A 27,182-nucleotide genomic window follows, 5' to 3' on the forward strand; every position below is an offset into this window, starting at 1 on the left:
GAAACAGTTGCTGATACTTATACCACCAAAGATAAAATTGGACAAACCCGGAAAGGGAAAGGGAAGCAGTGAGGTAAGGGCTGTTATAAGCCTGGCACCATGGAAAGGAAAAGCTCTTCAGGTTGTCAGGACACAGTTTTCCTCCCTATGAGAAAAAACAGTGAATAATGATGTTGGGCTCTAATCAGGCACTAAGCGGACACAGGCCTGCCATCTTCAACCATTCAGAAACCATCCATCAGCACATTTGGAGATTATTTCAACATAGTGGAAAGAATGTGACATTGGGAGTCAGAGGAGGTACATTTGAGTCCTGCCTCTGCCTCGAGCAAGCTTTGTGACACTGGGCCAGGTACCTAAACTCACTGGTTTTGGTTCTCTATGAACAATAAAATGAATGAGTTAGACTATCTGATCACATAGGTTTCCTCCAGTTTTAACATTCTGTTACACTACTACTATCGCAGCAAAGCAGCCATGGATCCATTCAGTAAGCATTTACCAAATACATTCTGTATACCATGTACTCTGTGAGGTATGAGGGAAGTTGCATTCAAGGAACCTTCCAACCCACAGATGCCAGCAGTGCACAAACAAGCTTCTGCAGCAGAGTGGGAGAGTCAGAAGCCTGTAGACAGGGGGAAGGGTCAGCTGACATGCCAGAGAGTGGAGCAGAGGACAATCAAAAGCAGCTTCCCAGGAGGTATGCCTCGGTCAACGCTTGAAGTGTGAGGTAATTAGGCCAAAGGAAAGGGCAAAATGAATAAGATGCACAAAAGAACACAGGAATGACCCAAGAGGGTGTGCATGGTAGGGGGGTTCTGAGAGATACAAGGCTGTATAAGCCATGATACAAGCCATTTCCCAGCACCCCCAAGCCCTCACTTTTCCTGCTGTCCATCTTAATATCTCCCAGGATGGCCAGATTCTCAGGGTCAGAAACAGTGCCTATAACAAGTCTACTTATGCCAACAGTAGTTCGTCATCTAACCCTCCAAACCAGCCCTCTCTCTCTGTCCCATCTGGCTCCTGCCACCCTGCACAGCCAGGCCACACCTACTGTATGGTAGCAGTTTCCTCTCATACAGCAGGCCTTGCTTTCAGCTTTTGCTCATCCCCTAGTGCCCAACCCATACCAGCTGTTCTAAATAGTTTCCAACTTCCTCAAAGCCACAGTTGCATCCCACCCACCCTACTCTCACGCTCAGTAAATGAATCCCCCACCTCCTCTGTTCCTGGGAATGACTGTCCAGCACAACTCCCGTAGCAACCCTTCTGACCACCTGTCCCACGTTCCTTCTTAAATGGCTCAGATATAGTCACATGTTCTGGACATCTATGGGTATCTCTGCTTACAAGTACAAAAGAAAGTAAAGGGAATGACTCCATTAAGAAACAGTGGTCTTAGTCATTAACCAATGCAGGCTGTTGCCCATGCATTTGACTGGGCTCTGAAGCAAGCACACTTAATGGGACATGTGTATATGAATGTACTCTGCATGCCAAAAGGCATCACACAAATAGTATGAGCTACACCATGACTGTTGGCTGAATAAATGCGTAAACAAATCAATGGATTTGATGTTGATGAGACAGTCTAAAAAGTTGCAAAATACAGTATCTTCAGGCATGTGAGCCAGGAATGCGGTCTAGAATTCCACTCAGAAGATCCTTTCTATAGCATAGTGGAAAGGTCTTTGCAAGCCTAGTACTCCGTCTGGCCCCTGCTTTGCTCCTACATACACTGCCCATCTCAGGCAGCACTAAATGTGTTTCTTAAAACAAACACAAATAGGGCCACAGTGGCTCAGCAGGCAAGAATGCTTGCCTGCCATATGAGAGACCCGGGTTCAATTCCTGGTGCCTGCCCATGTAAAACAAAACAAAACAAAACAAAAACACAAATACGTAATATAAAACATAGGCACGATAAATTTAGTATATATTACACATAGATTGTATGGTACTTTTCTTCATATGGTACGTCTCTTCATCCTCTTGACCAGTACGCCAAAGGAGTCTGTAACGAGCCCTCAACACAAAACAAAGAAGCTAAAAATGAAAAAGATTAGAAGGTGCTCTCTTCATCCTGGCTAGTGTTTAATTTTCAGATTTTATAAGGATATATATAAATTTTGGGGGGGGTAATGGCAGTACTAGAAGGGGAAAAAAAACTGTCAATTATAGTAACTCATAATGAGAATTTGGATTACAGTCACATGGTTGGTGTGTTGGCTTTTTCTTGCTGATGTTAAATTCCTTTTCCATACTCTAATGCATATCTTTGGGAGATAAAGAGTCCCCAAAACTAACAACTCTATTTCATTAAAACATTGGTGGCTCCTCTGTTGTTCAGTTTCATTTTTTTGTCTGCTTGCTATGAAAAAGAGAGAAAAAAAAAAACTAAGAAATTACTGACTTCATGTTCAGTTTAACTCTATTTGAAAGAAAAAAACTGAAGTATTTAAGAGGCAATGTCATTAGATTTGTAGATAAATGTACTCAACATGGCAATTTTAAGAGTTATACTATATCACAGAATACATTTTTCAAAACTAATAAAATGATCTGATATGTCTAAATACTAAAAAAAAAAAGGCAACTGCTTTATTTCCTTCCCCTATTATCTAAAAAATGCACAAATCTTTTTTAAAGACAAAACCAACTATACTCCCTATCATTTTGAATTTACTGTCAAACAATATTTAAAAATGTTTCATGCAGTATTTTCAGAAGGGGATACTAAAATGATCGCTGTTGAACCTTAAAATCTCTTTTTCAGGATTTTAAACTGCAAATCAGGGGCTGTAAAACCAAAAGCCTGAAAGAGTCAAACAGTAACTAATGAATGGTGGGAGCAGGGTGGAGACCACAGTAAACTGGGACCCCCTGAGTGGACACCTACTTTTCCACTCTAGCCCACTATTCCACATGAGAATATGGTCCAGTGCTGCTAGATATTCTAATTTTTCAAAGGTAGCTGGATATCGAATTATGTGAGATTTTCTGATTTTTAGAATTCTGGCCAACACTTCAAAAACTTTCAAAATACTGGTAATAACCACACAAAACACACCTGTGGGCAGCCAGCTTGCCAACCCAGCATGGAGGACAAAATGCTATGAGATTAACTCAAGTTATAGATACAACTTCTACAAGCAAAATTTGGTTGGAAATGAAGGTTGATTTCTAAACATACTTTTCTACTATTTTCTAATATATCCTATATTCCCTTATAATCACTTTTCCTTTGGCTGGGGGCAAGGAGTATAAATAGACTTGAGAAAAGTGAAATTTACTGTCAGAAAGCAAAATGGGTAGAGGTTCCTGGGCTACATTTTTTTTTTTATTAAAGCAGCAATTCATATTATAGTATTTCTAGCTTCTGATTCCACACGAAGTCAATCCCAGAAGATACAAATTTCACTACAGTTAGGCTGCCTTGAACACAGCTACCCTCCCTAATCTTTCTCCATCAACTCAGAAATGCCATCTTAGAGCAAGTATCTGCCACATGAAGCTCCCCAGGCACAGCCACATTTTAAAATAGTGTGTGAGACTAAATTAGAAGGAATAACAGGATGAGGTGGGGAGGTCACTCCTAAAACTGTAAAAGTATTACATATGCAAAATGTATATGTCTTATACACCTTAAAGGAGCTCTCGATCTTCTTTCTCCAACAAGACTAAGAATCAATATCTAACCAATTATAATTGCGAAAGTTTAATTATGCAAGTTCAGCAAGCACAAACAATGCACCCCTTCTTTCAATCGTACCTCTGCAGGAACCAGTTTTTATTTAATCACAATCACGATCAGCAGAACAGAGAAATTCTCTTTGAGTGAGGATAACACAGAGTGGGTAATGTTTATGATGAAAAAGAGATGGCAGGATGAGAGCACTGCTGTGAAGTAGGCATCAGATGGTGCCTTGTCTAAATTAGTCAGTGGAGCAATCAGAATGATTTCTTCCAATGACATACAGTAATCAATGGGGATGATGATGTTGTTCTTGTTTCAGTGACAACCCCAAACACAACAAGGAAAAAAAGACCAAAAAAATGTATCTCACTCTCTATTTGTAGTCACAAGACAGAAAAGAAGAAAATATCTTGTTTTACACACAGCAAATATGATCCAACTTCCTGTTTGTTCAAAAAGTACAAAATCCAATGTGTAAATCTCTTGAAGAAATACCAACACCTAAGAGATGTCGCTGCTGCTTGAAAAGGATATTAAATCTCTGAAGGAAATACCAGCTTGACAGAAAGTAGCCTCATGAATCTCTGGTTACAAAAACTAATACAGCAATCCAAGGGGAAATTTGTAGATAATGCACCTGCAGAAGCTGTCCCCAATAGTACACATACTAAACAGGAGTATAGTGAAAAACATCACAGGCTCTAGGTGCTGAATTCTGTCCTTCACTTTCAGGAAGGTTACAAGCTCTACAAATTCCATTTTGAGTATTTTCCTGTAGTCGTTGAGATGCTTAAGACAAGGAAAATGAGTTCAGATTGCTTTTTAATCTGTCTGAACTCTGGGATTAGAAATTTTCAACCACAATGGATTCCAAATCCCATGCCCTGCTCCCCAATGCAATTAAGATTTTGCTGTAAAGGGTAGCAGTAGGATGCTGACTTGAAATACCAATAATCTTTGGCCCAACTCATGGCAACCACTCCTTATTTCAAATCCATATTTGTCTAAAATTGAATAAAACATTAGCCAGAAACAGTCTTATGTCCTTTTTGAAATAAGGGAAGAAGGAAAGAAAGAAACTGGACAGTCAAAAGTTTGAACCTCAAATCAAAGAGATAAAATCCCATGTTGCTGATGAACATGAAGCCTTAAATAAAGGCAATGGACAATGAACATGCAAGACTTCAATCAAAATACACATTATAATTTGATCATTTGGGCAATTATAAGTCATGTGGTAAAGGAATTTTTAATTTTTCTAAATCATTTATTATACCTAGAAGGGATACTATTGCCTTTTTTAAGGTAATACATAACATGATACGAAAGATTAAAAGTAAAAAAGGGTATACAGTGAAAAATCCCCTTCCCACACCCCCTGTGCTCCCCACAGATCTCCAGTGTCTTGCATCTCTTCCTAGAAATAATCTACACAGGCACAAGTGCTACTCTGCAAACCCTTGCTTTTAAAACAAACAAACTTGAGGAGGAGACCAGGTTTCTTTATGTTTTGTTTTGTTTTTTTAATGTCCTACCCCTCTAAGTTTGGGGGTGAGGAAGGTAGAGGTCATGGGATGGGTACCCTCCTTTTTTTATTCCTGAAAGTCTTACTGACAGAGGAAGCAAGGAGGAAAAACTCTCCCTTATGATAGCCAGTAAATGTCATTCTTTTTCACCTTAGGCCCCACTCTGTGAGAAAGACAACAAATGAAAATCAGGATTGAGGTCAATCAACATGAATACCATTCCACTGAAACCTTCATTATGCCACAGACCCCTGGTTATATATACAGACTGCTGCACAATCAATGCTCATTTCCAGAGATTAAATGTTTCAGAACTCTCTTTCTGGGTATTTTCACCCTAACACAGGAGTCTTGAAATTCATGTAAGACCAAGTTAGGGCGGTCACTGCCCAAGGGACACTTTAGAGTGCTGCTTATCACACTGTTCTCAATAGCTGAGCTAGTGTCCCTCTCCTTCGCCATCATTTTCACAAAAGACCTGAAAAGTTCAGGGATGGGGAGAAAGTGAAAATGTTTTCAAAGAAGCCAACCTTGAGGATATTCAAAAGACTCTGGGGATGGGCTAAACTGAGAGGTTCACCACGACTGTTTGTGAGGATGGAGCCCACATACCAGGGCAGAAGGAAGGACGCAGTCAGGCTTTGGAGAAGGTGACAGGTGAAAAGGGGGCAACAGGGGCCAAAATGTCTTTGGGAGGTGATGACAGAAAAACTAAGGAAAACACACCAAGAGTTGCAGTTGAAAAATTCTAAAGGGCCCAACAATAATACAGAGGAAGCTCAGTGAGGGGACTTGTTTGGAATTGGTCAAAACCAATTCTGAATTTTAAGCCAGAAGGCCACAAATAAATGACAATGTGCTTGGTTTAGAACGGATTTTCTCCTATCAGCCAATAACAGTTTTTGGTATGGGTGGTACCTGAAAGGCACACATCTAACACAACCATCACAGTTCATTTTTGTTGCTATTTATCTTGCAGTCTTTATCCTTGATATTTTGAAGAGTACTCTCTTCTAAATTAGTGGCCCTGTAAATCATGGTGCTTGTCTGGCCTTCTTCATAGAATTTTACCACATCTAATTTACAACCCAAAATTACTGGTTTTCAGGAATGTTTTTCACTTAATGAATCTTCACTTAATAAACTTTTGGATGACATGATTATAGGATGAAAAATTATCTGACATGTATTCACGAATGAAACTTAACAGTCATAAAATGGCTCACAGAAGTCCCAGATCATATAAAGAATAGCACAGTTCAGAGGCTATTGGCAAAGCATACTGGATCTCCTTGCTTACTATTCAAATGCACAGCCTTGTGCCAATTGCATAAATACAGTTTATAATTCATTTAGCTGACCAGATTTGAAATTATGCAACTGTAAAACTAATTTTCTTGATTTGGAGGAGTCACAATATTTCAAATCTGCAGAATAGGTGAGGCTTTATTACTACTTTTAGATCATACTCATTTGCATCACCATATCTGCATAAAGTGGATTCATACCATAGTTAACAGACTGCATCTTCATTTACTTCTTAATAAGGAATGTATATGGAAAAATCCAACCCTTTACCTCTTTTCTCTGTCCAAATTCTATCCATCCTCTCCTTTTTTTTTTTTTTTTCGCTCTCTAAGTGAACTCATCCAGTCTCATAACTTTAAATACCACTGAAGATGATTCTCAAAGAAACTGTCTTTAGCCCCAGTTGATTCTACATCTATCTGGGATTATCCAGTGGACATCTTAAACTTACTATGTCCCGAACAGAACTCTTAAGATCCCCTTTCCATCAAACTTCCATCTCCCCTATCTCAGTAAATGGCAATGCCATTCACCCAGCCAAAAACACTGGACTCATTCAAAACATACCCTGAGCTGGACCATTTCATGTCACTCTATAATTGCCACCCTAATCCAAACCACACCCTTATCTCTTACCTGGGCCACTAGAAAGTTCTCCCTGTGGGTTACAGTGATTCTACTTTTGTCCCCAAAATCTATTCTTCATACAGGTTCCAAAGGAGTATATAGATTGCATCACTATTCTACTAAAAAATCCCAATGGTGCCCAATCACACTTGGTATAAAATCTAAACCTCTTAATGCAGCCTACAAGATCTGGCTCCCACCTACCTGTCTGATCTCATTTCATAACAGTGTCCCCTCCCCATAAGAAACACCAAACCCAAGTCCAACCAAACTGGCCACCTTCCTGTTCCTCTCTCATGCCAAGCTCATCCTACATCAAAAACCTTTCTCATCTCTTGCTAAATACTCCCTCCCCAGACCCGGCCCCATTCTTTCACTCCATTAAGGTCTCTACAAACCGTGGGTCTCTGTCTGTGTCTCACATACACACTCCAAGGCCTTTTCAGATCACTCTTTCAAAACAGCCCCACCAGTCCCTTCATCCTATAGCTTTTCATCTTGTTTTTTTTTTTCCATAGCACTTGAATTCTATACTTACTTGTTTACTTCATTTATAAAACAAATACTTAGTGAGCACCCATGTGCAAGGTACTCTTCCAAGAGCTGGAGATAGAGCAATGATTAAGATAAGCAAAGATGCCTGCCCTCATGGAGCTTACTCTTATTTGTCACCCCCATTTGGAATTTAGCTCCAGTAAGTCATGGACCCAGTCTGCCCATGATCACGGAATTCCAAGAGCCTAGAACAGTGCCTGGGCACAGAGTAGGCATTCAATATTTACTGAATAGATAAGTAAAATGTTCCACCTGCTTGTGGCCATCTGTTTCCCACTACAGAACTCTTCCTGCTACCCAAGGGGACTCAGTTTGTAGAACTCAGGATGTCCACAGTGACCTCTTACACACAGCAGTCTGAACAGTCAGCCTCCCACAGCTGAATCAAGTCACTAACCCTGTGTCTGCCTGTCCTGAATGACAATCCTTTCTTCCTGTTCCAAGCCCCAGAATCCTGTAAGTTCCCCAAGAAGTGGCCATGCCACTGAGATTTGACTCACTGGGTCACAAGAGGACTCAATCCACATAGTAGAAGCTGGCCCAGACGTTAGACCAGCTTTTCTCTCCAAAGGGTTGTAGGAATCAACATGCACAGGTCATACTGCCTTGCTAGCTCTCGGTGGTCCTTCCCCTCAATAGCTCATGTGAGACCATCAACATTGACTAGGTTTAATGTCTTGAAGCTTCCTCATCCCAGCATTGGAACACAGTTATTAAGAACATATTTTTCTTTCTTTCAACTGCCATACAGGCGGGATGTTTACCTGCTGTGAAGAATAATTAAGTGTCTTTCAAAAGAGGAAGAACATTTGTTAACTGTGAAATTATCTAATCTCAAATTAAAATGAAGGTAACTGTGATGTATAGTTAATTCATCTTTCAGGAAAACAGCAGCTGCTGTGGTAGGTATTTTTTTAAAAAAATGCAAATCTCTTGAAGAACCACTCTGGAAGTCCCTGAATAGGTATTTAAAACCCACATTTCCAATATATATGTGGTCACATTTTAACTTAATCATTAGCTTAGAATTGCCTTTTCCACATCTCAGAACCAAATAGTATAACTTTACATTTGCCCAGAACTTTATTTCTTTTGAAACTCTCACACACACAATTTTTTTTTTGGCCTTCATAGGAACCCTGTGATGTAAGCCTAAAATCCTATAACAAAAGTGGTAGAATCAAGTAGGTATCAGAACCTAGATATACCTAAGCCCAGTGCGGTGTCCTTCCTTCTATAATAGATAGAACAGTGTGGACCTCTGTAAATCATACTCTATAGTCACCTGAAAATATTTCCCTCACTGCAGAAGGGAAAAAAAATCATATATTCACCAGTGGATTAAGAGAAGATGCATTGGTCCTGGAGCTCTACGCGTGGAGAAGTGGTTTCACAAACTCTTCCAAAGGACACAACGACCTCCTGCAATGACAAACATACAAAATACCTGGTATGAATCACAGGCACTCTATGGCCTCTCCCCAGTGGGGACCCATGCAAACATCAATAGGCAGGCAACTTGTTTGAGTTCAAAGTCCCCATTTACCTCTTCCAGTCACTCCCTTCCCTACTCTGACTTTCCCAAGTAGAATGAGAATCTTCACTTCACCAGATGAAATGGTCCCCAAACTCAATCAACTACTTTGAAGAACATTTTAAAGATTAAACTCATACGGTCTTAGGCACAAAGGAGTTTTAGAGGGCATTTATAACAGTGGTCACAAACACTAGCCCACCAGGTCATATCCAGCTTGCAAAGGGATGCACTGGATCTACAGGATGTGTTCAGAAAATCTGAACAAAAACTTACAAATCAAAGATGTCACATGAAAACCAGATTTCTGACTTCTCTTTTTTTTAAAAAAAAAGTAATCAGAGGATCTATCAGCATGGCCCACATTCATAGATGGCAATGATCAGCTGGTCATCCTTCATACCTACTTCACAGGTAGGGCTTGATTGCTCAAAATGCCACAGTCCCCACCAAACCCTATAGTTTCCTCACACCAAAGAGAGCTGTGGTTGCCATTAACCACTGCCCTTGAATTACTGTTTTTCTTGTGGTGCAGAAATATTTTCCTTTACCTTGTCTCTAATAATAGCAGGAAGAAAGAAAGGGGCTGAGTTCTAGGGGGAAAAATGATAGAGCATATACAACAACTTAAATTAACAACCTTGCTCCTGTAGACATATGTAATTCCTGAACAAGTACAACATTCCAATTTCACACGAGTTAAGTGTAAAAAGGAAACTGACTTGCCCACTCCCACAGTTAAGGGCAGAGCTAATTCTAGACCAGGTCTCTTGACTGCCAAGCCAGGGTTCTTTCACTGTGCTCCACTGTATAGTAGTCTTGTATTATGAAAAAATATATAATATAAACACAGACAATTACACATGTATATATTTATCCATGTATGTATATATTTATCCATTTTAGCTTTGAGAGTATTAAATTCAAGGAAACACAGTTGAAGTATCCAACCCACATTCTACTAAACTGCTTGCTATACCTTCATTTGTCACCAAAAAATAGAACAGCAAATTATATCAGGTTCCCTAAGGATTTGTCCTCTACTATAACATTTTCAATAATTTCACTGCTTTAAGTACAAAAAATTCTCACAAATATCATGTATCTACCACTTCAAAAGTACTCATTTGTTTCAAGCGGTCTAAAATATCCTTTATGCTAGAAAAATTTCCCTTAATATATACCTTGCATTAAAGACTACAAATAAACTTATGTACAAGGTACCAGCACTATAATAAATGAGTAATGTTCAGCTACAAGATCTTGGTGGAAGTTATGCCATGTGCTCAAAGAGTTTATTGATTAATTTACTCACTAAGCATTTACTGACCCCCGTGACATGCCCAGCAGTATGTAAGGTGATAAAGACACAAAGATGAACAAGGCTCAGTCCTTGCCCTCAAGCTTTTCTGTCTGCTTAAAAGATAGACTCAGACACTCAAAAAGATAACTATAAAAATGGGTAATGACATAAGTAATAGGTGATGATAAAAGTGATAGATATGAACAGAATAGATAGATATGAACAGATGCATGGGAACACCGAGCAGGGGCAGTGAAGAGATACTCCCTAATGTGCACCAAGGCCTGAGGAAATCCCAAAGCGTGAGTAGGAGTGGGCCAGGTAAGGGAAAGAATGGAGGGGAAGGTGGGAATGACAGGTAGAGGGACAATACGGACAAAGGCAAGAGAATGGGAATAGCCCCTCTAATTTGTTCTTGTCCAGATTACATACTTCCTTATGTGTTTTAAAACCCGAGCTTTATTCACAACAGCCAAAAGGTGAAAACCCAAATGTCCATTAACAGATGAATGGATAACAAAGAATGAAGTTCTAATACATGCTACTACGTGGATGAACCTTGAAAACATTATGCTGAATGAAATAGGCCAGACATAAAAGGACAAATACTATATGATTCCCCTTGTATGAAACAACTAAGACAGATATATTCAGAGGGGCAGAAAATAGAAGAGAAGTTCCCAGGGACTGTGGGGAGTTAGTGCTTAATAGGTACAGAGTTTCCATTTGGGATGATGGAAAAGTTCTGGAAATCGCAGTGAAAGTAACACATGGTGAATGTGCTTAATACCACCAAATCGTGCACTTGAAAATGGTTACAATGGTAAATTCCAAGCTGTGTACAGTTTACCAAAATAAGGTTTTTTTTTTAATGCTGAATGCTATGTGACCAAACCAACATCTGCTATGTCTTAATACAGAGTCCTACATGTTCACGCTCAGACTTTTATCTCCCTAGTGCTAAGATCAAGAATGACACCAATTCAACTCTGCTCCCCGGCAATGCCTACCTATGACTCTCTCGGGACAGCCAACATTCTCCCAGAGCCTGCAGGTCCTAAGAAGCATGGTGGTAGAAATACTGAGCCTCCCATAATGTCTCCAATATGGTGGTAAATACAGATTTTTGCCCTGTGTGAGCCATGAGACTGTTCTATCCATCTCCACTACAGGGCCTGGATTTCCATGTCCAGAATCTACTACTCATGTAAGCCTCAAGTAGTAGGTTTTGAGAGAAAATGTTCCAGGATACTTGTCCATCAAAATCCCCAAGTGGAGCTCTCTTTTACTTCATGAAAAAGAAAGGGAACCAGCCCTGATCTAAGCCAGGGGAAAGCTCTCAAAATGACAAGCCAGAAAGAGGCATAAACAGGAATGAAGGTCAAACATGTGGCCATGAGGTTCAAGTACAGGGTGACAAAATAAGGAGGCAGAATTTAGGCCTGGAGAGGGGGAAGAGCTTTCCTGGATCTGTAACCAGTGGGCAGGCTCCCAAATCTGGCTAAAATTTAGAATCACCTAGAGAACGTCAAGAAAAAAAAATTCCTCAGACCCAGACCCACTGAATTAGAATCTCTGGTTTGGGGACCCAAGAATTATTCAAATCTTCTGAAAGGTGATCATTATACTCATTTGGAAAGGGGTATCTTTCACCCAGAGGCCTCAGAAGCTCCAGAAAAATCTCTTCAAGGTCATCAATTCAGCATTCTCCAAACACGTACAGGTTTCATGTACCACCTTTTAATTTTAAATAAATATAACACATAGGATGTCAGTAGCCAGGATGGCAAGTGGATAAGTGAAGGGGACCTCCCTCTTTGATGTGGTTGCTTGTATGCCATGACCCCACATCAATGTCTCCAGATAATCTATTGGGGCTGTTCAGTCTTAGCAGCAGAACTGAGTTCTCATATCTATGTGAGCTAATTCTGCCAGAAAAAAATTGGTCTGGGAGCATCCTGTCATCAAGGTAGCCTTCGAGGAACAGCTTCCAAGGCATGCAGTACCAATCAGGTCCTTTCTGTCCGACACAGGGCAGAACACTGCAGATCAATGTAATCCTGGAAATCTGCCTAGTCAGCTGAGCACTTCTCTTCAGATGTTCATTTTGCGGTCATATATTGATCTGCGCAATCTCAAGTCAAGACTGACAAAGTAAATGCTAAATACCACAACAATGACAGCTCTTGGCAAGCTAGTTCTCTGAATGGACCAGCCTGAAAAGACCTCTTACCTGACACCAACAGGTGCTTCCAGGTAACCTTCACACAGCCCAACAGGAGAGGAACCCATGGCTGATCAAGCTTACCTTCCTGATCGCCATGTACTGCAGCAATTCACAGCAACCATCACAGAGCAGGAGATTCTCAGACATTTCCTTAAAGCTGAAGGTCCTCCGCTTGAGCCATAATGCCAATTTGGAAGAACATGGGTAGGGGAGGAAGTCTACAAAAAGCTCAAGATACGAACTTGCTCTTTCTGGAGCCATCAATTTTTAGGTGATTCATTATCTCCTGCAGTACTATTACGTCCCACCTCAAACCAGACCTCTCACTGACCCGATCCTCCAAAAGAACTTACAAGAGTAACTCCAGGCCCTGCCAAAGAATGAATCATCACCTCCTTCACCTGTATCTTCATCTCTGCCCCATTCGAAAAATACAGAACACCACTGGTTGTTGCAGAAGTCACCTTACATCCTCATTCCTACAAACATCAATCCAGACCATCCAATGGCTCTGGCTTCTCCTGTTATATGTCTCTGTCCTTTAAAGCATGAATTATTCATAATTTTACATTGTTGTCTGTGTATATGTGTGTTTTCAACTATGTCTACCTTTCCCACTAACCTACATATAGACAAGAATCTATGTTGTCATTCTTGTTTTGTTTTTTAAGGGTTTTGTTTGTTTAACTGACTGATCATTGTATCCCAAATGGTACCCTGTAACCTTCCAGGTTCCTTGAAAATACACCCCAAATTTCATGCCTCCAAGACAACGGATAATTAAAAGCCAACCCGTTCCCCAACTACTTAGTCTTGCCACTGGCCTCTGGAATCTAGGTAGCCACTAATTAGTCCAAAATTTACTGAATTACAAAGAACTCTGCTCAGAAGGCTAGTCTAATCTTGGTGGCTGCTAGCACAATTAGACTTCCAAGGCCAGGTTCACCTATCATCAAAAAGAAGCTTACTAGTTGATATAAATGAGAGAAGACAACCAAAACATGTAACTCGAGGCTCCTGCTGAACCCCAACCAGAGTCTTCACTACAGCCTGATGCTCAAAGCATTTGCTCTCTACGGTAGGGTACCATTTCAAATGTGGCCTGTTTTCTGTCTCAACAGGAATCTTATCACAGGTCCAGTTGTAAGGCATAAAGCTAGGCCAAATTTCAGGAACTGCTCAATGTCAGATCTTCATATTATCCTTTGGGTCCTCTAAACTTCCAGGTTCCTGACCATTGTTGGGATTCTGGTTTTACCCATCAACCCAACGCCTGCTACTTATGTGTGTCCTATCTCCACTTAACTATGTGACCTCAAGGTCAAGGCCCCAAACTGCTCAACGGTCTGAATGGGGCTAGTTCAGACTCCCAGTTCTGTCCTGACCAAAGATGTGTTCCTAGAGCCTTGTGCACAGAGCCTGGCACTCAAGGAATACCTGTCAAAGGGAACTGAACCTTACCTATCCATTCTCCTTGCTGCCTCAGATTTGGCCTCTATCTCCTTTGTTCCGAATCCAAGGTCCAATTTACTTCCTGAGCTCATGGCAGACATTCTCTGCTCTCCTCTCTCTCCACGAACTCCACATCCTCCATCAACAATCCCAGAGAGTCCAGGAAAGAAGATTCCCCAAGTAGCCTCAAAATTGATGAACTTAGAAAATAGACAAATCACAATAATTACCTTTATTTTCTCTTGTGCAGTTTTTGAAAATCCCATTGCATTAATTTTATTTAAGATAACTTAAAAAAAAATAATAATTTGCAAAAGTGAACCTTTTTTTTTTTCACCTTAACAGGGACTTCCCTGTTTCCCAGAATAAATTTCACTGAGGCCGTGCCCCTCCCCACAGTGCCATATCCTGGGGTCTTGAACCCTGCAAAAGCATCCAAGATGCTCAATGCCAAGGAGGTTCCCACTTCCCAAATGCTTCTCGCCTCTGGTCTCAATGCAGATGTCCTCCTTCTGCATCCATTGACAGAGGAGTGTGGGTCTCTGAGAGCTTTTTAAAGCTTCCCCACCTACTCTACAGATTAGGTAGGAGGGAGACTAAATGTTTCCAAGTTCTCTGAATGACATATAAGCTCATAAAGTAGAATAAAATTAGTTGAAAATAGCAAAATGATTTTAGTTCTCCCTCTAAAATAAAAGAACGCCTACTTTCAATGATTCAGTGACTTCATACTTTTTTTTTCCACTGTGATCTTCATTTCTCCCTCCCTCTCTACTCTTAAAGATAGCACAGGGCCAGGACAAGATTCCTGCTTTATCTGACCACTGAGAAAATCTTAACAAAGCCCAGAGTACCTCCTGCAGAGAGCCTATGCTCCTTCTCCTGGTGTTTTGCATTTTCTGTTCTTCTACAAAGCTCTTTTCAGGTCTCTTGCCATGTCTGGAGCATTCTCACCATTTAGAGCTCAGCTGAGACCAGTCCTAACTATGTCATTTTACTTCCACCAGCAAAAGACACGATCACATCCCTCTCTTGGTAAAGCATCACAATCTGTAATTATCTTAGTCATTCACGTTCCTCTCCTCAGTATATAAGCTCCATGACGGCAGGAATCTTGCCTGACTTACTTATTGCTGTAACACTAGTGCATAGGACAGGGCCTGGCACATAGAAGTCCTCCATAAACAGCTGCTGAGCGGGTTGGAGGGTGAACAAGGTAGGTGGGAGCAGGGCTGAGAACCCTCCAAAGACACCCAAAGGCATGACTTCATTGGGGCCTCTGAAATGGACCTCCTAGTCTCTCTTGCCTTGATTCTTCTTAATCCTTTTGCTACTTACATGCCCTGTACCAACCCGCTGGCACACACTGGGCATCCCTGGAGGATTTAATTCCCAAGACTGGCTGCTCCTACTATGCTTCCACTTAGCCATTCTCAGCTGAGAAAAGTCAGACATCCACAGGGATAGTTGATCTTCTATGATCTCAAGACCCTCAGGAATCTGGCCCAAGCTCACCCCACTAGTCATATCTCCAATACCACAGCTTCCCACTTAACCTTTCATCCCCAACACTCAGCTCACAGCTCAGTGCCGCTGACCCACATTCCTAAAGTCGAAACATTTGTTCGGGCCTCTCCTTCAGCTCAAAATCCTTCTACTGCTTCATTACTTGTTAGCTCCCTCTCATCCTTCAAGTCTCCCCAGGTTGGGTTTGGCACCTCTCCCCTCCATCCCACAACCATGATGTTTACCTCAATACCCTGAAATTACCTCTCATCTGTGTTTCCCCCAACTGACTGGGGAGTTTCTACATGGTCAGGGCCCTATCTAACACATCTCTATAGGCCCTGAGCCTGGCACAATAAATGAACACTGAACTGAATTACCTTGTTTTCTCCTTTATAATTCCCATTTGCACGGTGGTTTTCTGAAGAACAATAACACTCAGCACAAGTAATAGACAATGTTCTTGTTAAGAATGTTAATTAAAACCAACTGAAAGGAAATTATTGGTGTGGCAGTTTCATGATTATCATCGTCATTATCACCACCATTATTATAAGACTGAAGAGCTGAAAGTTGAGAAGCAGAGAAGTATGGCAAAGGGCACCGGTTCCAGGTTCTAGCCCAGACTTGGCCACTCAATAGCAGTATACCCTGGGACATATCACTTTACCTCTCTGACCTCAAATCCCTTTCTCTGTAAAATGAAGAGGCTACATTAGAATAGAGGTTGCAAACTAGAGGGTCAATAGGCTAAGACCTAGACATAGTTTTTCATTTATTTGCACAAATGATTTAAAAGTCAAAGATTTTCTTGATTGTGCCAGCAGTTACTCAAATCTACACACAAAGTTACTTAGATTTACACTCACATTCATACACACAAATACATACACGCACAAAAGCGCATATAAAACTGGTAAAATCTGAATAAGATCTGTAGATTGTACCAGTGTCAACTTCCTGTTTTGACCTTGTAATATAGTTATATAAAATAAAACCATTGAGAGGAGCTGGGTGAAGGGCACATTACACCTCTCTGTACCATTTTTCCAACTATCTGTGAGGATATAACTTCTAAATAAAAAAGCTAAGCGCAAAAGTCAAAGACTTCACCTTATAAATTCCAAATGTGTGGCTTTTCCTTAAAAATCACAAAACCTGGTCCTGCTGAATCCCAATGGCACCTACTGGAGGAGGCTGGGTAGTAGCTGCTCCCTTAATATGGGCATGTTTCTCAGAATCAGCTGAGACTGAGCCACTTGCCATTTATCCTGGTACTTGCACTGGTCTTTCTTTTCAAGAAGAGAAATATTTCTCTATCAATAGCAGGGAAATCAAAGACCAAGAGGGTCTTGTGTTACCAGAAAAAAAAAAAAAGAGAGGGAGAGAGACCACAACATTTTTACGAAAGTGAAGATCATTCTTAAGAATTTACCCTTCATCCCATGTTACCTGCTTACTTCTGAGGCACTGAGGTTTGGACTCCTGGACTATAATTTGTTAAGACCAAATTTCTTACCCTAAAGCAGCAATAAATGTGAAAACCAAACCAGTGGAAAAGAATACAGCCTAAGTATATAGTATCACATTGTCCCCTAACTATTTTGGTTCTTTCATCTCACCTTTCATAGGAACATGGGATCCTGCCATGAACTCACACCCACCAAAAGAGAAGGTCCCACCCCTTATGCGTTATCACATCCAGATAAATAAGCAGGGTTTCTTTTCTCCACTGCAGTTTTATACAGTAGGGAAGGAAAAAAGCCCTTGGGGTATGCTTTCCCCCACCTTTTCCAACATACCACCAACCCCACCCCACCCCACAGACATGCTTGGTATACAACTGTTTCTGGAAAGCAGGTGAGATAAGTCACAGAGAACCCCAGGTAAATTGTCCAGGGAACATTTTCAGTGCAGTAATGGTTTCCAATCTTCAAAGAATCACTGGGGCTCCAGACTAATTCAGGAATCTTAGTATCCTCCTCCTCAAGTGACTGCCCGACACTGATCCATCCTTTGGCATTTGGAAATCATTCATCTAGAATACTGCCACCCCTTGCTACCCCAGGAAGCCAGGCAGGACACATTTCCAGATACCTCTCCAGTCAAAGATGCTAAAACTACACTGTCCTATACAGTGGCCATTAGCTCCACCCATGTGGTCACTGAGTGCTTGGAATGTGACTAATATGACTTGGCATGCACTGTAGATGGAACATACATACTGGATTTCAAAGACCTGGTTTAAAAAAACAATGTAAATTATCTAATGAACATTTTTATATTATTACATATTGAAATGATAATGCTTTAGATAAACTAGGTTAAAGAAAATACATTATTAAAGTTCATTTCATCGGCTTCTTTTTACTTGTTTATTGTGGCTTACTAGGAATTTACAATTACAAGTATGGCTCACATCTTATTTCTATCAGAAGGTGCCATGCATCTAAGAGATGCTCATCATTCTAGCATAGGGATTATAGTCATAATGATAAAAGCAAGGCACTGGTCAAACTCCACCGACCAGCTGTGTGACCCTAAGCAAATTATTCATATGGCATTCAGGTTCCTCTCCTACAAGTGGGCATGATAATATCCAGCACACTGGGCAGTACATGAGAGCAAATAAAATATAGTTGGAAGGAGCAAGGATGGAACCTAATTCCACCTGAGCATCTCCTTCCCTTCCTCCATCTCTGTCTTCATGGTTGTCCTAGCATCACATTTACTAACCACAACCTCTAGCACTGCGCAGTACCTTCAGCTGGCACAATGGTTCTCCACCCACAGGATACACCTGGGAAACCCCAATCCCCCCCACTGCCATTCTGACTCTGTCCACTTGGTGTGGGGCCAGGAACATGCATTATGCATAAGCACCCTGGAGCATTTGGATGCTTGTGGTCACCCTGAGAATCAGACACAGCTGAAGAATTGTGAACAATGCCCATAATGGCTGTCTCAGGGCTCCCCTGATCCACAGTGAGACAGGGCAGCCCGGACAAGACAGGTGTGGCCCATGGAGAGACCAGGATCTGACCACAGGCCTTTCCTCAGCAGAGGGCTACTTTCCCCAAACCTAAGTAGGAAATGACTGTCTGCCCTGGGCACGGCTTCAAACACAGGAATGCAGCTGATACTTCCTGCCCTCGCTAAAGGCCCCTAAGAGGGGATATCAAAGGATATACATGATTTTAAGGTGCCCTAAAGAATTGCCAAGCAGCCTCTAAAAACACTGTGCTGCGTTAGCACTCCCACCAGCAACACGTGAGAGAACTCCAGGAGGGACTTCCTTCTGTTCTTGCCCTGTACCCAGTGCATCATCTCTCACCTGAACCCGAAGGATGTTAGTCCAGTCCTGCTCTTGAGCAGAAGCGAGTCTCCTGCTCTCCTAGACACCAAAAGAAAGGGGCCAGGATGTCCATGCACAGACTTGTAAATCCCAGCAGCCTGTTTACTCTGGGGCTTTTAGCCTTTTGAAGCAGCCATCTTACTGAACATGAACGCCAGCCAGGCAGAGTACACAGATCAGTTCAACCCAGGAGACACACTGACAGAAAAACGTGCTCTCTTTATCTATACTGAACAGTCATTGTTCCTTCCCTTGATTTAAAACCCTTCGAAGTGCCAAAACACCTCCTCCTCAAATAAGTGGAAAACAGCAATTTCTTGGGGAGCAAAAATTAAAAGATTTCTTCCCCAATAATATTTCTGTCAATAACAGTTGGCCAAGAAATTCAATCTTTCCTTCTTCATAGGGATAATTTCCTTTTTATCTATGGAAAAATGCAATCTGAATGAATTGACACATTTCCCCCACTAAATCCAAACTGCCTCAAATTATTCTTGGAAATAGGGTATAAAACGAATAAGCACTGAATCTGAGAATCTTTTTTTTTTAATTTTTTATTTTTTATTTTTTTACATGGGCAGGCACCAGGAATCGAACCCAGGTCCTCTGGCATGGCAGGCAAGCATTCTTGCCTGCTGAGCCACTGTGGCCCACCCGAATCTAAGAATCTTGAAGTATTATTTCTAATGCATGAAAATGATCCAGGATTTGTTCAGAGTGCAGTGACACAAACTTAGAGTGCAAAATGACTCTGACACATTAGGTCTGTACCCCTAGACCCCCACAAGACAGCATTCTCCTCCCCAGATCACGATCCTTCTTTGGAATAATCTACTTCTTGCATTCTGCTGCCCCACAATTAGCCTGTCTCACAGATAGAACATGCCAGTGTAACCTGAACATAACGGGGTCTCCACGTAGCCAGGTGTACAGCTAGTAGCCATACAAATAATCCAAATCAAACATTAAAAAATTCAAAATTTTACTGGATCACTTGTTGAGCACCAAAGGGAGGGAATTACATTCCTAATGCACAGGCAAGTTATCTTTAAGATCCTTCCTCCTTCCCTGATCCTTGGTATCCCAAGCACAGACAGCAGCTGCTCCTTTAAAAACCCTCCTCTTCACCTCCCCTCTCTGGCCAACACTTAACTCCTAAGTACTCAAACTGCTTCTTCCTCTACTCTTTCTTCTCTCCCACAAGTACTGGGCCTTTTCAAATACAAGTATAGCCTCTCCTTATACACAGACACACACCAAACCAGACTGACCCCGTCTCTGGTCCTCCAACTCAACCTCTACTCATTGCCCTGACTCTATGTGAGAAAGGTCCAGGAACTGACCTAACCATGAGAAAATCCCCCTTGGAAGGCAAAGCAACAGGAAAAGATAAGTAATAGAAGATAAAACTCTTTTTAGAGAGAGAACAGGGAAGTCCATGAATACTCACAGTGGGATATGGCAAGGGGTAGTGAGTGTAAGACACTAATGCCTGGTGCTGCTAGATGGTACCAATCAAATCAGCTGGGCCGTTTCAAAAAAGATGCTCTTTATATCCACACTATACCTCTGTTGGCTAGAGAAATCCAGCACAGCCATCAATAGACCATATCATCTTGGTACCCCAAAACTTCCTTAACACATTGCCTAGACATATCCATAGTACATTAACTGGGATAAAACAGTATATGGAGATGGCATTTCCCAGTTTCTATCTGCAGCAAGATTCACCTCGGTGCTTGGAGAAGTTAAGGACGATTGAAAGTGTGGAACCGTGGGCTTAGCACCATGAAGAACTTCTGAGATGGCTTTGCTTACGCAAATGGGTCCATCCTTCCTTTACCGTGCACTAAGCTCCAGCAGGCAGTGTGGGAGGCAGTGAGGAGGAAGAGACAGAAAATGTGATGAAAACGACCGAGCCCTACTTTCAAGGAAGCAAGTAGAGGGAACAAGAGGCATACAACGTAAAAACTGATGAGATGTGTCTGGTTGCCAAGGGAGTTAAAAGGACAGATAAAGGAGAGCCACAGGTATGGCACAGTAGAAAGAATGCTAACGGAAGCTCTGGCTCTGCCACAGATTAGCCATGTGGTCTTGGACAAGTTCCTGCACCTCTCTGAGCCTATTTCCATTCCTGCAAAACAAGACAGCTGGCCATAGGTGATCTCAGTTTCCTTCTAGCACTGACAATCCTTGGATCAATGATGTTAAGGCTACCTGCTGTAGGGGGTCATGAACAAACAGGTGGGGAGTAGAAAGGCAGGCAGGAGGTATACAATCTATTAAAAAATCTTAATACTAATAACTGGTTGTCACTCTAAAATACAGCCAGTTTCAAAAGTTGCACTTGTGAAGTCAAGTCAGCAAACATGGGTTAGTTTCTGAGCCCATTAATCTTAATAACAGAACAGTGCACATGCTGTACTTCAAGCAGACTGTTTATAGGCTGCACCAAAGACACATTAAGAGATTAAGGGTAGTGCCTTCTTCCAACCACAGCAAGACCCTCCACATCCTATGAAGGGAACAGACCAGAAATCATTTCCCTGGTTTGCAGATGAGCAAACAGGCTCACTCACAGCGAATGACTCCCCACATCACATGGCTTGGAGGTGGAAGAACCAGGAGAGAAGCCCATATTGCCTGACTTCCCACCTAACATTAAATGTCACTTAGATAACTGTGTGGGTTGCCGGCAAAGTTTGGACACTTGGAAACTCCCACGTATATGTACCTAACTGATCCAAGAGGAGGGGGACGGAAGGAGGGTGGGGAGGCCTTTCCTTCCTCTACCACCTTGACAAACAGGTTGGTCACCTGCTGTGGAGGATGGTATCTCCCCACTATCCTATTACATGTACAAATTCCCATCTTTAGGCAATGCAGATGCCTTGTACTCAAAAACGGAAGTTATTAATCTGGGTCCAGTCAAAATCATATTCAAATATAGCCCAAAGTTATCTATGGACTATAGTTAACACAATTATAATATTTTTTTCATCAATTGTAACAAAGGCCTTACACTAATGCACAATGTTAATAGGGAAAACTGTGGGAGAGATTATATAGGAACTCTTTACTTTCAGCATGAATTTTCTGTAAACCTAAAAATGCGGTAGTGAAAAAAAATCACATACAAAGACTCCACCACTTTCTAAATGCATTCATGGGCATTTAACTTCTTAAAGCCTCAGTTTCCTCATTTATAGGATGGAGATAATAGCACCTACACCTCACAGAGTTATGATGAAGAATACAAGAGACAATACATGCAAGTGCTTAGCAGAATGTCTACAACATAATTCTTAGTTATCACTCTAATTTTTCTGGGGAAGGAATTTAGAACTTTCATTAGATACTCAAAGGGCCCATGATAAAAATTAAGAATCCTGTTTCACCCAGCGTCCTTGGAATGGAATTCCGGTGGGAAAGGAAGAGCCTCCTTTGGCTTCTCAATTCTCCAGAAGAGAGAAATGAGATTATCCATGGCCCCTACTCCTGGAGGGCAGAAGAAAAAGACTGATGAGTTGCACTGGAGGCACTAGTCATTTTTGTTGCTGGGAAAGGCTTCCTCATGTCACTTAAGGTCCCAGTCTAAAAATGGGAAATTAAGAAAGAGAATTCCAACCCCAACTCCAATTTACAGGCACTCAGGATAAATTCACTCCTGTCTCATCAGTCAGGGAACAGGAATAGGTTGTGCTGGGATGGATTCAAGGGAAAGAGTACATAAGGAGGAAGAGGAGAGAAGCAATTAAAATCCTGGCTTTGCTGCTTTCTGGCCTCAGGACCTTGGATAAAGTACTCAACCTCTCTGAACCTTAGTTTCTCTATCCGTCAGACAGGGTTTAATTAAAAGCCTTTAAAAATCTGAAAAGGAAATCAAGAAAACAATTCAGTTGCATCTAAAATATACCTAGGAATATTTTTAACCAAGGAGGAAAAGACATGGAAAACTATAAAATATTATTGAAAGAAATTAAAGAAGACCTAAATAAATGGAAAGATGTCTCATGTTCACGGAACGAAAGACTTGTTATTAAGATGTTAATACTGCCCAAAGTGATCTAACAATTCAATGCAATCTGTATCAAAATTCTATCAGCCATTTTTGCAGAAATGAAAAAAGCTGGAATGGAAGGGCATTGAATAAAGTCAATGAATAGAAGAAAACAATCTCAGAAAAGAAGAACAAAGTTGGAGGATTCTTACTTTCTATATTCAAAATTACCACAAAGTTACAGTAATTAAAGCAGTGGCGGGTGGGCCACGGTGGCTCAGCAGGTAGGAATGCTTGCCTGCGATGCCAGAAGACACGGGTTCGATTTCCGGTGCCTGCCCATGCAAAAAAAAAAAAAAAAGTAGTGGCATAGGATCAATGGGATAGAGATAAATAGATCAATAAAATAGAACTGAGAGTCCAGAGATAAATCCATCACATGTATGGCCAGTTCATTTTCAACAAGAGTACCCAAATTCATTCAATGGAGAAATAATCTCTTCAACAAATGGTGCTGAGACAACTAGCAATCCAGATACAAAAGAACGAATGTGTAATGAGAGCCACTGATTGTACACTTTGAATGGATTGTATGGCTGGTGAATAACACTGTTTTAAAAAAAAGAATATGGATCCATACCACTCACCATATATAAAAATTTTAAATGGATTGACAACCTAAATATACGAGCTAGAAATTATAAAACTCTTGTAAGAAAACATGAGGAAGCGTCTTCAGAACCTTTAGTAGATAATGAATTTTAAGTTTTACACAGAAAACATACACAACAAAAGAAAAAAACAGATAAAATGGACTTCACCAACACTTAAAACTTTTGCGCAAAGGACGTCAACAAGAAAATAAAAAGACAACCTAGGTATGGAAGAAAATATTTAGAAACTATATATCTGAGGAGGGTTTAATATCCAGAATATTTTTTAAAATCCTACAACTCAAAATCAAAAATAAAAATAATTCAATTTTAAAATGGGCCAAGGACAGTGAATAAAGAATCATCTGCAAAGTCCCCTTAGGGGAATGGGGGGAAAAAAGGAAAGATTCAACTTCCCCATTTGGAGAATTTCTGATAGTCCTGCAAGCAGAGGGGACCACCAAATCAATAGGCCAAGCTCTTGATCTTGGGGTTTGCCCCTTTGAAACTTATGCCTGCAAAGGACATGCTAAGCCTACTTCAAATTAGTTCTAAGAGTCACCCCCAGAGAATATTTTTTGTTGCTCAGATGTGGCCTCACTCTAAGCCGACATGGCAACCCAATGCCCTGGCCCCCTGATGTGGGACACAACTCCCAGGGGTGTAAATCTCCCTGGCAACGTGGGACAGAAATCCTGGGATGAGCTGGAACCTTGCATAAGGCATTCAGAAAACCTTTTTGACCAAGAAGGGGAAGAGAGAAATCAGAAAAAATAAATTATCAGTGGCTGAGAGATTGCAAACTGAGTTGAGAAGTCATTTTGGAGGTTATTCTTATGCATTATACAGATATCCCTTTTCAGTCTATGTGTATTTGAGTGGCTAAAGGGAAGTACCTGAAACTACGAGTGGTTTTCCAGTAGCCTTGTTCTTGAAGACGACTGTATAATGATATAATTTTTACAATGTAACTGTGTGATTGTGAAAACCTTGGGTCAGATGCTCCCTTTATCTAGGGTACGGGCAGATGAGTAAACAACACGGGTAAAGAAAAACAAATAATAGGGGGAACAAAGGTTAAAATAAACTGGCTAGATGGAAACACTAGCAGTCAATGAGAGAGAGAGGGGTAAGGGGTGTGATATGTATGAGTTTTTTCTTTTTCTGGAGTGATGCAAATATTCTAAAAAATTATCATGGTAATGAATACACAACTATGTTATGATATTGTGAGCCAATGACTGTGCACTATGAATGGAATATTTGTATGTTAAGAATGTTTGTGTTTGTATGTGGTTTTATCAATCAAAATATTTTCTAAAAATGGGCCAAGGATTTGCATAGACATTTCTCCAAAAAGATATTCAAAAGGCTAATAAGTATATGAAGAGATGCTCAACAGCATTAGTCATTAGAGAAATGCAAATTAAAACCATAATGAGATATAATTTCACATTCATTAGGATGGTATTATTTTAAAAACTGAAAAGTATTGGCAAGGATGCAGACAAATATGAACCCTCATGCATTTCTGGTGGGAATATAAAATGGTGCAGTTACTGTGGAAAACAGAGAGTAGAACACAGAACTACCACATGACTAGCAAACCCACTACTCAAAGAACTGAAAGCAGAGACACAAATATTTCTATACAAGTGCTCATCTCAGCAATTTTCACAATAGCCAAAAGGTGGGACAACCCATGTGTCCATCAACAGATGAAAGGATAAACAACGAAAGATGGCACAGCCATACAATGGAATATTAATCAGTCATAAAAAGAAGTGAAGTGTTGATAAATACTACATGAACACTGAAGACATCACATTGAATGAAATAATAAACCAGACACAAAGGGACAAATACTCTATGATTCCTCTTAAAGAGATGTCTAGAATAAGCACATTCATAGAGGCAGAAAGAATAGTAGTTACCAGGGGTAGGAAGAGAAGCAGTGGGAAATTATTGCCGAGTATGAATTTTGGTTTGGAATGAGGAAAACAGTCTGAGAATAGATGGTAAAAGTCACACACTATTGTCAATGTGCTAACTGTCAATGTAAAAAAATTGTCCACTTAAAATAGTTTAAATGAGCACTGAAGAAAGAAATAAATAAACGGGAGCTCCTCAAAATTAAACACTTTTGTGCATCAAAGAACTTCATCAAGAAAGTAGAAAGACAGCCTACACAATGGGAGACAATATTTGGAAACGACATATCAGATAAAGGTCTAGTATCCAGAATTTATAAAGAGATTGTTCAACTCAACAACAAAAAGACAGCCAATCCAATTACAAAATGGGAAAAAGACTTGAACAGACACCTCTCAGAAGAGGAAATACGAATGGCCAAAAGGCACATGAAGAGCTGATCAATGTCCCTGGCCATTAGAGAAATACAAATCAAAATCACAATGAGATATCATCTCACACCCACCAGAATGGCCATTATCAACAAAACAGAAAATGACAAGTGCTGGAGAGGATGCGGAGAAAGAGGCACACTTATCCACTGTTGGTGGGAATGTCAAATGGTGCAACCACTGTAGAAGGCAGTTTGGCGGTTCCTCAAAAAACTAAATATAGAATTGCCATACGACCCAGCAATACCATTGCTAGGTATCTACTCAAAGGACTTAAGGGCAAAGACACAAATGGACATTTGGACACCAATGTTTATAGCAGCGTTATTTACAATTGCAAAGAGATGGAAACAGCCAAAATGTCCATCAACAGACGAGTGGCTAAACAAACTGTGGTATATACATACGATGGAATATTATGCAGCTTTAAGACAGAATAAACTTATGAAGCATGTAATAACATGGATGGACCTAGAGAATATTATGCTGAGTGAGTCTAGCCAAAAACTAAAGGACAAATACTGTATGGTCCCACTGATGTGAACCAACATTCGAGAATAAACTTGGAATATGTCATTGGTAACAGAGACCAGCAGGAGTTAGAAACAGGGTAAGATAATGGGTAATTGGAGCTGAAGGGATACAGACTGTGCAACAGGACTAGATACAAAAACTCAAAAATGGACAGCACAATACTACCTAATTGTAATGTAATTATGTCAAAACACTGAATGAAGCTGCATCTGAGCTCTAGTTTTTTTTTGTTTCTTTGTTTGTTTGTGTCTTTTGTTTTTTTCTTTTTCCTTTTTTTATATATATATATTTTTATTTTTTATTATTTTTATTTTTTTCTCTATATTAACATTCTATATCTTTTTCTGTTGTTTTGCTAGTTCTTTTCCTAAATCGATGCAAATGTACTAAGAAATGATGATCATACATCTATGTGATGATATTAAGAATTATTGATTGCATATGTAGAATGAATGATTTCTAAATGTTGTGTTAATTTCTTTTTTAATTAATAAAAAAGTTTAAATGATTTAAGTTTTATAAATGTTATAATTTAA

At 40.5% G+C, this 27,182-nt stretch overlaps 1 protein-coding gene across 50 annotated transcripts in view; it reads right to left on the minus strand.

Annotated features, from left to right (window-relative positions):
- The window catches only part of SORBS1 (sorbin and SH3 domain containing 1), a 229,872-nt gene that overhangs the window by 152,039 nt on the left and 50,651 nt on the right, over nucleotides 1-27,182 (minus strand). For 49 of the 50 annotated variants that reach the window (XM_077125511.1, XM_077125507.1, XM_077125531.1 and 46 more), the window contains exon 2: nucleotides 9,054-9,141. The gene's annotated coding sequence lies outside the window, so the exon portion shown is untranslated. Of the gene's footprint in view, nucleotides 1-9,053; nucleotides 9,142-14,244; nucleotides 14,436-27,182 lie in introns of all 50 variants that reach the window. The other variant, XM_077125554.1, reaches the window with a different exon arrangement.

This window comes from Tamandua tetradactyla, chromosome 13 (assembly GCF_023851605.1).
Source record: "Tamandua tetradactyla isolate mTamTet1 chromosome 13, mTamTet1.pri, whole genome shotgun sequence".
Lineage (NCBI taxonomy): Eukaryota > Metazoa > Chordata > Mammalia > Pilosa > Myrmecophagidae > Tamandua > Tamandua tetradactyla.